This window comes from Malus sylvestris, chromosome 16, assembly GCF_916048215.2.
Source record: "Malus sylvestris chromosome 16, drMalSylv7.2, whole genome shotgun sequence".
In the NCBI taxonomy this organism is placed as follows: domain Eukaryota; kingdom Viridiplantae; phylum Streptophyta; class Magnoliopsida; order Rosales; family Rosaceae; genus Malus; species Malus sylvestris.
Window position 1 is genome coordinate 15,793,261 of NC_062275.1, and position 13,256 is coordinate 15,806,516.

A 13,256-nucleotide genomic window follows, 5' to 3' on the forward strand; every position below is an offset into this window, starting at 1 on the left:
ACTTTCGAATCAACTCACCTTTTCTTAATAGCAAGGCTTTCGGTGGAATAAAAAGGAAGAACAACTATTAAAGCTGCAAAACCGGAACATCAAAGCTGCTATAGTATCGTTGGCTCGAGTATTGCTCAAATCTTTTCTTGATGAAAACTTACTTATTTCCTTTACTTTTGACTTGGAGCTTCTATCAATCCATTTCCATCTCATCTTTTCTTTGTGTTTGTGTCAAATTTCCTAGCAACTTTGAAGACAACTTCCCTGTTTTTATTCCCTGCTGTAGCTTTCTTTTTGCAGACTTTACAATGTCCATTTTTCATTTTCTTTAGAATTCTTAGCTCAAAAGACTTTGGTGGAACTCTTGAACAATACGTTCTCTTTCTTTTCCCTTTTGTCTTGCAGCATCTATCAATTTTACTCACTTTTCCTTTGCAAACCTTCTAGATGCCTAAGCAGCCCTTTGTGTTCTTTCCTCCATTAGTGACCTGAGAGCAATCTTCATTCCCGTTGGTGCTTGAAATTGGCATCGTTCTGGCACCCTTTTTAAAGTAGGAAGACTTCGGCTGATTGCATCGCCGTTGGTCCATGCTTCTTGTTGCTTTTTCATATTCGTGCTTGTTGTTTCCGTGTTCGACATCTTCAACTTTGAGAAGACAGAACATGGCGTCGGGACTCTTACGGAAGTTTCAGGTTTGATTAGAACTTCACGGGGTAGTTTAAACCACCCCGAAGAAATTCATGGGACTAATTGTAGCGGAAAAAACTGCTCCTTTTTTCTTCTTGGCATGGATGAACTTGCTGGGCAGAGATCACGGCATGGCTGCTGCTAGTGTGTCCATCTTCGTGCTGTTGGCGAGCCTTGGAACCATCATTGGGCGCGCTAGGTTGACGATGAAAAAACCGGTTTCGAAACCTTTTTGGGCACCCAAGCAATTGTTTTATTTTTTTTGTTGCAGATCTCCAGAGGCCTACAACTTTATACTCTAGTTCGGAACCGCCGGAGAGGAATAAACTGGTAGTCAGCGACTCGGCGCTGCTCAGCCGAGAGAGAGAGAATGTGTCACGGGGAACTTGAAATGAGGATGGTGATTGGGGTTTTTTCAAAGCAACGCCTCTATTAAAAGGGGTGGATTGCTTTACCTATTGTTGGCAAGATTGAGGGGGAAGGAGAAGAGATTTTTTTTTCTTCTCTTATCTTTTGGCTGCCATAGGGAAATTTGCCCATCCATTTTTTCATTCATCCTGCAAAAAGCTGCACCCAATACACAAAACCAAGAACAAATTAAAGATAAAGATTGATACCTTTGGGTATTTTGATGTTCTTTGTCGTGTGCACACTTTGATGTTCTTTGTCGTGTGTACACATTCCTCCTTTCTTGCTTTTGTTTTTCCTCTGATGTTGTGTACTTTTCCCTTTACTGTCTTGCTTTGTTCTTCTTTGTCGTCTGTTCTTCACACTGTCGTCTCTCGATTTCTGCAAAGTCTCTCTTCTTCTTTTTCTGTTTCCTCCTATTTGCTTTGGTTTGATGCCTTTTTATAGGCGAAAAGGTGGACATGGCAATTGAAGCTAGTGGGATGCTATTTTCCTAGGGTGTGGAGATGCTGAGAGAAAGCCATCACTTGAGTGGAGAAAGTGGGGGTTTTTGGAGAGTTCTAGACACACATGATCTTTGTACTTGGTTGCCACGTAGATGACAAAACTCCATCAGACTTGTCATAGTCCACGTACATGCGGGTGTAGAATATATATATATATATTTTTTTATTTTTCTCTTAAGTCTCCCTGTTTTTTATAAGAGTTGCTAATATATTTTATTTGTGAAAATATATAGCTCAACAACCATGATTGACTTTTTAGTATAGAAATGTGATTTTTCGTTAAAATAAACAGTACCGGAAGTTTTTCATTAAAATTCCCTTTAATTAAATTATTTAGAAGAAAAAAATTATTAATTAAAAAATAAAAAATGTTCTTCCCACTCGAGCACCTACATGCTTCATCTTCACCTCAAATATGGAATTTGTGGCACCTATAAGCCGTGTGTTTAAAGCAGGATCCCCATGGTTCCATGGGTTTGAGGGAGGAAGCGTTAATCCCAGGCCGTCTAATTAGACCTGGCATGTTGGACCCAACCCGACCCGACCCGTTAATATTAGTATTTGGATGGATACTTAACTGGTCGGGTCGCTAATGGGTGAACCCATTAAATAACGGGTCACTTTGGGTCAACCCGTTAGCACCCGTTAGTTGAGGATGTTTTAGTAATTTTAGTAAAGTCTTAACAATAAAAAATAAACTCTATGCAAAATAATAATAATAATAATTGTTAACGGGTGTTAACGAGTGAAACGGGTGATCCGTTAGTTTAATGGGTCAAGTTCGGATGACCCGATAGCTTAACGAGTTGGGTTCGGATGACCCGATAGCTTAACGAGTTGGGTTCGGATGACCCGTTAACTTAACGGGTCGGATTGAACTCGACCCAAACCCGATAAAACCGACCCGTTTACAGGTCTGCGTCTAATCTCTTCTCTCTGTGTGTAGCTTCAATTCCTAAAAAACCCCATTCCTTAAAAATCAGAAGGAATGGAATCAAAACCCCAGAAAACACTAGAAAACCAGTGGGAATTTGAGATCGAAAAATCCCTCCAAAAGGGGAAAATTTGGCTAGGTCTACATAGCCCGATAGGTAAAGTTGAATTTCTCCTCAATCGAAATCGAAAATCTTCACATTTGAAACAATTGATAAGTTTTTGTGAAAAAATTGGTTCTTTAAACTTGGGTCGTGGTCAATCGGGCAAGAATCTCCGTCACGGCCTCAGATTTCCTTCATAAATGGCCTTCGCGGCCTCCATGAGTGACCGCTTGGAAACGTGGAGGTAGCAGCAGGTTCCACGGAGGACAACGAAGATGACGATAAGGAAAGGGGCTTCTGACTCTGACTCGGGGCCACCAAAGAAACAAATGTGAAATGTTGGATGTGGATGTGGAGCCACAAATAATCATAAGGCGACACGTGGATTTTTGGGCAAAAGAGGACAAAAATACCCTTGAGGCATAACAGGTTCCCTACGCGCGAGCAACGGGCAATCATCCCTCAATGAAGTCAAAAGTGCCCAAAAAAGGTAACAAATTCAAAGTTATCTCATCCATCCTCATCTTAGGTAATTACTTCATAACCTATAAATTATTTCATATAAACAGAGATCAATTGGCCAATTAATGGATTATTTCCTAATTAATCCATTAATCACCAATTTAATCACGCATTATATCAAATAAGTCACCCAAATTAATCCCAAAAGCTAGTCAAAACCGGCCACTTCCCTTTGCTCCTTACCTTTCTTATTTTCTCCACTTTATTACCCAAATAAAGTTAGTCATTCAATTTGATAACCCCCCATTTATTTCTTTCATATTTAATTAGCCAATAAATTGGCTAATTAAACCACAAATTCAACAAAAAATCCACAAGTTGGCCGGCCACTTTCTCTCCTAAGTGGACCGGCCTAGCCCTATAAATAGGCTCCCATTTTCACCAAACATAGAGTCCAATCCTCTTGCAAAAAATCCTAAATACTATAAACACTCTTTCTCTCTAAATTTTAACTTTGGCATCGAAGGTTCTTCGGCCAAAGCTCCCCATTCATCGTGGGCGCGTGAGTTTCTTAGCCTTGACCTAAGGTGTTAATTATTTTGTAGGTGCAATTTTGTCCAAGCAGAAAAAGGCGGAAATTTGCATCCAAAAATTGGTGCTTTTATTGAGAGCTGAGATCCATACTCGTAGAAGACTCTCGCATAAAAAGGTTTTTCTCTATTTTCTAGTCCATTTGAATATTTTTCATACGTTCTTGTTATTAGAATATTTTATTTGCAAAGGTTCTTTGATAAAACGTATAAGAAAAATATAATGGCTAGAAATTTAGAAAATTCCACAAGTGAAAATTCTAATACTCAAGAAATGGGACCGCAGTGATCCACGAGTCTAAATGTGGTCATAGGCGAAGTGGTACCACCATGGCCCAAGCCGTGCCATCCAAGCTTGCACGGGTCCAAGCCTAAGCCTCGCATTCACATGCATCACGCGCTAAGCAGCCTGCTCCCAACAAGTAGCCCACTCCGGTGGTCCAACCTGCTTCCGACGAGCAGCCCACTCTCGTGGCGCAGCCTGCTCCCGCCAAGCAGCCCATTCTCGCAGCCCAGCCTGCTCTCGCCGAGCATCCTGTTCTCATGGCCCAGCCTGCTGCCGACGAGCAGCCCACTCCCGTGGTCCAGCCTGTTCCAGCTGAGCAACTCACTCTCGCGGCCTAGCATGCTCTCATGGCCCAGCCTGCTCCCGTGGCTTTCCAAGCAGGCCAAGTCGACCCAAGACTATCTCAACTATCCGGACCTACCATATAGCTGGGGGCATTTTCACCATATTTTTTCACAGATTTGACATTTCCCAACTCAAATCTTGCGCCCGGAGTCTACCACACTTCCACTACTCAAAGAGAAACATTCCTTCCAAGTTCTTCCAACCCAAATGGAGAACAACATTTGTCTTAACAAGTCATAGAATTGATGAGCACCCTCGCACAGCAGACAACCTTGGTGAACCAGCTCTTGTAGTGCACCGAGATGCAATATGCCCCAGATGAGGTGTCCCTAAGTAGGACAAAGGCAGACAAAGAACCTTTCCAGCAGCATCCCGATAAGCAGCCACTCAATCAACCACGAATCGAGCGTTCAAGCAGTGTACACTCCTGATTGGGCCCCCGAGATAGCGTATACTACCGTCTTAGAGAGCGGAGGAACATGCACTCTCGACTAGGCCCACAAATGAGCATACATTCACGGTTGGGGTCAAACTCCGATATTCAACATGAGCAGCCTTCCAGATGAGGTGTTCATTCCTGGCTAAGCCAGCAGCGAACATCATCCACCTCACATCGGAGTAGGTAGCACGACGGAGAGAAACAGTCACTCAATACGACTCAAGTTCAACCGGCAACCTACGAAGAACTCGCTCACCTGTTAGGAACGTGTTACATGCACCGCATCCGCGACATAGACGAGCCAAACATATGGAAGACCAGCAAGTCACGGTTGGGGGCAGCCGAGAACTCCGCTACCCCAACAAAGACAAATTCAGGAAGAAGTATAGAGACTCTCGACCAAGCGATTGCGTAATTTCCAACGCAATAAGGTCACCGACAAGGCACTACGACAAAACATGACCAACATAAGCAGGTCACCCTTCACAGACAAGATTGAGCAAGCAGAGCCTCCATGCAAGTTCAGCATGCCACATTTCATATCTTTCAAATGGGATAAAGCCCCGGAGAGACACCTAAAGCACTACTGAAGCGCAATGATCCTCTATCGAAACAACGATGATCTCATGTGCAAGATATTCGCCACCACTCTACAAGGCGAGGCGCAAGATTGGTTCTACACCCTGCCGCTACAATCCATCTAGAATTTCGACGAACTTTCTTTGGTTTTCACCAAAGAATATTCATCCTATCGCTCGATCAAAAAGAAGTCCGACCATTTGTTCGACGTTAAGAAAAACCCAAAGGAGTCGTTTCGCGACTATGTGAGGAAGTTCAAAGCAGATAAGGCAAGGATAGTCGAATGCAACGACTCGATAGCTAAAGCAGCATTCCAAAAAGGACTTCCAGCAGACCACCCACTATTCAAAAAATTGATCATGAAAGAATATCTAACTCTGGCAAACTTTTTCGCTTTGGCAGATAAGCATGCAATTTAAGACAAGGCTCGCCAATGCACATTCAAGGACTTGAAGAAGTACCTGACATCACCTCCCTACTATCCAAACATTAAGCAGCGGATGACTTATTCGCATGTTTGACGGTATCTAAAGCAGCAATAAGCTCTATCATCATGTGAGAAGAGTTGGAGGCCCAACTACCTGTATTCTACAGTTCAAAAGCTCCCATCGATGCTATTAAAAATTCAAAAGCTAACTTTGGCAATAGTTGTTGTAACCTAAAAGCTCAAGTTTTACCTTCAAACGCATGTAGTCATCATCATGACGCACTATTCCGTCGAATCCAGACGCACGACGATAAAGGCGTAGACCTTGGTGGATGCAAAGTTTTTCGACGAACGCAACAACTCAGCCCAAAAGACATGCCAAGGGTAGACGAACACTAGAAAAAACACTCAGAAGCAAGTTTTGTCCTCGTCACCCCAGAAGATTCTACATAAGAGCAACATGTACCGGCAGTTGAGCACTACCTCCTGCTGTGCATCACACGACCCTAGCTGACTCTTGCTCTATAATTCAATTCTAGAGTGGCCCAATACCAGTAGTTGAGCATCTTCTGTTGCATGTAGCATAACCCTAGTTCCACGGCTCCATACCACTCATTTACGACGCAACAGAGTGGCTCAACGACGCCCTGGAGGTAGCTGAGAACACTTTAGTCGCACCTACTTCCTTAATGGAGATTTCTGGCATTTACATGTCGACAGCCCATTCAGCTACAAAGGCTCGCGAGCAGCCGTGGTTCTTGTCAACCCATACGGCTTAATGCTTGAGTAGGCGATCACTCTATGCTTCAAAGCATCTAACGACGAAGTAGAGTACGAGGCCCTAATAGCAGGGCTCTGAATGGCAAAAGACTTGGTAGTGAAGAAGCTCGCAATTCATTCTAATTCCCAGCTAATCACCAGCTAGACTACTGGGGAATACACGATAAAACATTCAAAGATGGCGCAATACCTAAAGAAATTACGCAAAGCAGCTTGAGGCATTTCAAACTTACACTCTCAATCAAGTTCCCCCGGCAGAGAACGCCCATACAGACTAGCCAGCCTAGGCTCCGCCCTCGATCACCAACTTAAAACACTTTATTTCGGTGGAATATCTTGACAAGCCACGCATAAAGACAGAGCCAGCAGCTTAAGTGTCATAACATTCTCATCCAAATATCCCACACCGGACCACATCTCTGCTACCAACGTTACAAGCCAATACCAGTACAGCCTATCAGCGAGCTATAACCGCAGATGAGTCCTTAGCTGTTTATGCAGTGGGCAATCGACCTGGTAGGACCTATGTTGCCTACTACTGGAGGCAGAGGCATGATGATCGTGGCAACCAACTATTTCACCAAATGGGTAGAAGCAAAACCCATAATGATCAAAATTCAAACGGACATAGAGTGCTTTATATGGAGGAACATCATTTGTCGATTTGGCATCCCTCAGTCCATTGTCACCCACAACGGCCCGCAATTCATGGGCAGAGATTTGGAAAAGTTCTTCCAAGAATATGGCATCAAGCAGCACATGTCCATGCCGAGATATCCTCAGAACAATGGGCAGGTTGAAGCATCCAACAAAATGATCTTTGACTGCCTCAAGAAATCCTTCACCAACAAGAAGGAAAAATGGCCAGACGAACTCCCCGGATGTCTATAGGTATATCGCACCACCAAAAGACGAGCAACTGGTGAAACTCATTTCTCTTTGGCATTTGGTTCGAAAGCAATCATTCATCTCAATGTCATCAAGAAAAACAGTAAGGAGATGTTCACAATCTTAGATCTGGCAGAGAATAAGCGCGAGCAGACCAGCACCCGCATTACAACCTACCAACAACAGCTTCTCTCCAGGTACAACAAAAGGGCTAAGATTTGGCAATTCTAGTCCGGAGATCTAGTCCTAAGAAAAGCCTTCATCACTGCCCGCAGAGAAGGCTCCAAAAAGATGGATCCCATCTGGGAAAGTCTGTACAAGATCAGCAGAGTAGGCAGCAAGAGTAATTACACCCTCGTCATCATGAAACGATAAAAAGATCGAAAAGCAGTGAAGCTCCTACAATCTGATGAAGTACCATGTGTGACCTCCCGCTACATCAAAACCCGAAAACTCAAGAAGCTCGACGGGCACCACCTCACAAGCGGAGGATTATCCAATTGTTATGCAATTCCTACTTTACAGGTAAGTTCTCATTCGTTTCACTCATTTTTCAATGAGAAATTCAGAAGTAATCATAACTTGGCTCAGCTGCATGCTTACAAGAATTGATCACTCCTGCACTTCACAAGAAGACTTCGTCCTTCTTAGAGACTCATCGCAGGAATTGTGCCCCCCGATATACCAACCATGCTTTCCAATGCGAGAAAGTAAACTAATTGCTCTCCAGTGCGAAATGGTAAACCAATTCCCCGACACCCATATAGGTCAGCTCTCCAAGACGAGAAGATAAACTTTACTCTCCGAATATCCAGACTTGGATGAGCCTGGCTGTCTTAGTATAACTAAATGCACGATGGCTTGTGCTGGGATTCCTAGAAGTAGCCATAATGGCCTTTTTCAAGGCTTAGCTAACTAAAGGATTTTGGGTCTCTTGGCCTAATCCAAGGGGAACCAGGCCTTAAAGACGGAGAGGGCATATTACGCAGTGCACTCTACAGACGGCTGCCCTAGAACCCTAAAGTTGCTACCGAGTGCATTAAGGTAGCCTACGGTTTCCAAAATACTACCTACGGCTTGCCCTTCAAGCAGTAAAGCCGCGCTAGACTTATACAACCACACATTCTTGTGAAAGGTTAAACAAGCTAGCGCGCATATATGAAGTTTTATCCACTGCCAACATGTTACGTAGTCGATAAGCTTCACCTCTGCCAAGTGCGAAACAACCTACACCAAGTCCTAAAGTGTTGTGATACTTGCTACACAACTTACGGAATTTGAGAAAGTTAAGGTTAACAGCCTAGTGGTTACACAAACTTGTCTGCTTCTGTAAGTAAGGCATCCGGATGCCAACCCTATGGCTAACAACTTTGCAAAGTTCTACACCAACACCTACGGCTGCATAGGCTACGCAAGTTTGTCTGCTTATAAAAAAGTAGCATGCCTGCCACTGGTCTATCAAGTCTAAAGGTTAGGGCATGAACAAAAGAAGCGAAGATGAAGAAAAGTGAAAGAAACATGTTTATAAATAATTAGCAAAGGCCAAAGGAGTTCAAGCAAAACAAGAGCTACAAGGAAAAACAAATAAAATCCTAAAGACTACCTAGAAGACTACAGCAGCTTAGATATCCCACGACTACTCGGTCACCACACCTTCAGCAGCCACAATATTCTTAGTAGCGGCATCATCTGGCGCTTCACCCCCAGCTACCCTAGCCTGGGCACTAGCTTCTCCAATTACTTCACCAATAGAAGCCTCAAAAGTAAAAACAAGCAAGTCTTCCGGAGAAATAAGATCTCGAAATCTCAAGCTCATCTTTCTCACCCTTCAGCTGCTCATTCTTCTCAAGTAGACCAACAAGGACGCGCTGCAGCTCATCCACTTCCTTCTTCAAACTTTCGTTGATCTTTAGTACACATTGAAGTTCCAACACTTGGGGTTCAAGCCTATCAACGATTCTTTTGAAGTGGATCACTTGATTATAAGCAACAATCAACTTTTCATCCTTTGCATAAGCAGCGAAACGAAGCTCAGAAACTGCAAACTCAAGGTTTTGAATTTGAGGTATATAACATCCAATCTCCTTCTCTGCACTTTCATACTTAACTTGGATCGCGTCAAGCCTAGTCTTCAAGTTAACAATCTTTTGGCGAGCAGTCTTAAGCTGCAGAGAAGTGGGGGCAGAAATATTAGACCCCTTCAAAGCAACGAGCTCAGAATCCGACCTCTTAATCTCCTTGGTTGAGGAATAAGCTTCAGCTGCCATAGTCTTCGTCACCCTCCTTGGCAGCATTGCTATATATACATCATAGCAAGCAGAGCAGTCTTTCTATATTGGGTCGTATGCTTTGAAAATGAACTTGGGCAAACAACCTTTCTACCGCCATCAACAAACTTGGCACAAGCTTCCATGTCTTCAAGCAGATCTAGTTTCAAAAGCACACAGATCTCAGCAGCCTCCTCAGAAGCAAGCTTAGTGAATTTCTCACAGCTGCCCACGAGAGCAGTCTCTTCCTTCCTAGCAGGATCAGTCTCAGCAGCAAAGGGAGTAGGCATTGGCGCCACATTAGTAGGAGAGTCCACCTTATCTCTATTAACAGTAGCAAGCCTCTCCAAAGGTGAACCAGACTTAGCTCCCAACAGACATCTTGGTACAGACTTCGGCACTAGGGGCATGACATGACCTTTATGCTGAGCAATCCTATCAGCAATCGTACTAGCCATTCTCGACATGGTAGGCGCCATAGGCTCAGATTTAGCAGCCTTATTTTTTCTCCCCATTCGAAGAAGTTATGTCAATCACAAGCATCTCGGCAGCAAGTAGGCCCTCATGAGCTGCAGAGGAAGTTTTCAGTCGTTATCAACAGGTATCTCTTGAGCAGGCGGGGAAGATCTCTTCTTTCCACCATCATTCATAGTAGGCTCTACAATAGCGATCAGACAAGCCAATGCATCCGCCTTGATCCTCTTTACCTCATCTTTCGGGAGCAGTCCACCTTACTTCCAACGAAGAGAACTAAGCAGCTAACGCCATTCACGGTACTCAGCAAAGGAGATCAACCCAGCATTCTAGCAGGCAGGAGGCCTGCATGCCCAGCATTTCAGCAACCCATGAGGCTCACAACCTCCTCATTTCTTTCAGTCGCCAGCCTGGCCCGAGTAAGGTCCAAGAGCCCAAAGGACATGAGTCATGTGGCTCGCCTAGCACTGCGCCCCAACGCCACAATCCGCGGCCCCGACCGCACAAGTTTCCTTTGGCTCAAGCCAAGCCAAACAGCCCAAGCAGTGGCCCCTGCCACGATCCCATACCGAGCCGACTCCTGGCCCCTACCAACGGACTTACTGCACCACCCCGACGGCTGCCCTGCAATAGCACTATCCAAGAACAAGACAAGAAAAAATTAAATTTTTCTTACATCGGTGCGGCACAGAGAAGATGAAGAAATCAACGAAAGACGGTTATTTGCACGGGCAAGATATAAAAGATTGCTAGAGGAGGGGGAACAAATATCCTTTAAGCTCTCTCTTTCTTGTAGGGTAGAATAAATTGCTCTCCAAAGTTAATTTAATAACCCACTTAAGGTGGACTTAAATAGGCTTTGGGAGAAATTTACTTCCCTTTCCTAGAAGGACCTAATTTCCTATTAAACAGAAAATCTACATCAAAATAGGAAGCAGTCCTACGTTTCCTAAAGCAAGATGATCTCTACACCTGCTGCCATTTCATACGAGCAGCCCAACAAGTGTGGGGGCATTTGTGGAGCCAAAAATAATCACAAGGCGACACGTAGATTTTTGGGCAAAAGAGGACAAAAATACCCTTGAGGCATAACGGGTTTCCTATGCGTGAGCAGCGGGCAATCATCCCTCAATGACGTCAAAAGTGCCCAAAAAAGGTAACAAATTCAAAGTTATCTCATCCATCCTCATCTTAGGTAATTACTTCATAACCTATAAATTATTTCATATAAATAGAGATTACTTGGCTAATTAATGGATTAATTCCTAATTAATCCATTAATCACCAATTTAATCACCCATTACATCAAATAAGTCACCCAAATTAATCCCAAAAGCTAGTCAAAACCAGCCACTTCCCTTTGCTCCTTACCTTTCTTATTTTCTCCGCTTTATTACCCAAATAAAGTTAGTCATTCAATTTGATAAACCCCCATTTATTTCGTTCATATTTAATTAGCCAATAAATTGGCTAATTAAACCACAAATTCAACAAAAAATCCACAAGTTGGCCGGCCACTTTCTCTCCTAAGTGGACCGGCCTAGCCTTATAAATAGGCTCACATTTTCACCAAACACGGAGTCCAATCCTCTTGCAAAAAATCCTAAATACTCTAAACACTCTTTCTCTCTAAATTCTAACTTTGGCATCGGAGGTTCTTCGGCCAAAGCCTCCCCATTTATCGTGGGCGCGTGAGGCTCTTGGCCTTGACCTAAGGTGTTAATTATTTTGTAGGTGTAATTTTGTCCAAGAAGAAGAAGAAGGCGGAAATTTGCATCCACATTGGAGACAGAAGAAGAGGAGAGGGAAGAAGAAGGAGGAGGAACATGAAAGTACTTTCATAGCATGGTGGATCTAGTTCTTACCGAAGCAAGAGCGACAAGCCGGCCGACCTGCAAAAAGGGCTGCTTGACGAGAAGGCAACCTTCATATTTTTTTTTTTTGGTTTTTTTTTTTTTTTTTTTTAAGTTTAATTGTGTCTTTTCAATTAATAAAATATTCTTGTCAAAATAACTAATTAAAATACTTGTTTACTTTTAATTGTTAAATAAAAATTAATAATTAATTAAATTTTTTATTCCATTTGACGAATGAGTGGGCCCCATTCCTATCACATCATTATTTAACAACTAAATTAACAAAAAATTTAACTGAGGTCTAACATTGCAACGAATTTATAAGTTGAGGTATGACATTACAATGTTTAAAACATGAGGTATGAGATTGTAATCAACCCATAATTGAGGTATTTTTGTGTAATTTACCCTTTGTTTTTTCACTTAAAATTTATCTTAATACACCATACATATTTTTGCATAACACATTCACACCCTACACTCTCATCATAAACCCCACATTTTTAACATACACTCAACATTTTTCACATCAATTGCGAATACATACTTTATGTTTTTATTTTTATTTTTTACTTTTGTATAATCATAAAACCGCGCAAATGCATAGCAAGCTTGACCTCAACATGAAACAACAACCATGCAAATGCCAGTGCAAAATTAAGGAAGCTGTTAGTCATTCTTTGCGACTGCAAGAGTCAAAAACACCCCTAGCGTAATGTCTTGATGGCATTCAGAATTAGGCAGTATGCAACAGTATAGTGGAGAGCCTCCTCAACAACCTTAGGATACTACTTCCACAATTCATTGCATTGCCTAGACCGAGAACCTCCTTAACAACCTTAGGATCACAGTATGTAACAACATAGTAGAGAGCCTAAGCATCATCTAACGTAATATCAGACTCCTTAAGCAGAAGTCCTACCAGTTCAACATCATCAGAATCCTTGTGGATTCTCCTGATTCTCTTATCCTTTATCGGCTCAATTTCTTACACATTTGATTCACCATTTTCCTGAGATTTGAGACGAAGCAGTTTGATATCATTTGAAACTTCAAGCGGAAGCTCTTTCTCTATAGCCATGTTGTCAAGATTGAACCTTGCTACCCTATGGATGCAGTGTGAGAGCAGTTGACTCAGTTGGCAATGGACGGCAACCCCTCTCACATCAGACCTCTTGATGTTAATAACCATGTTCCATTCGTTAAAAATAATTTTTTTTTAATTAACGTGTT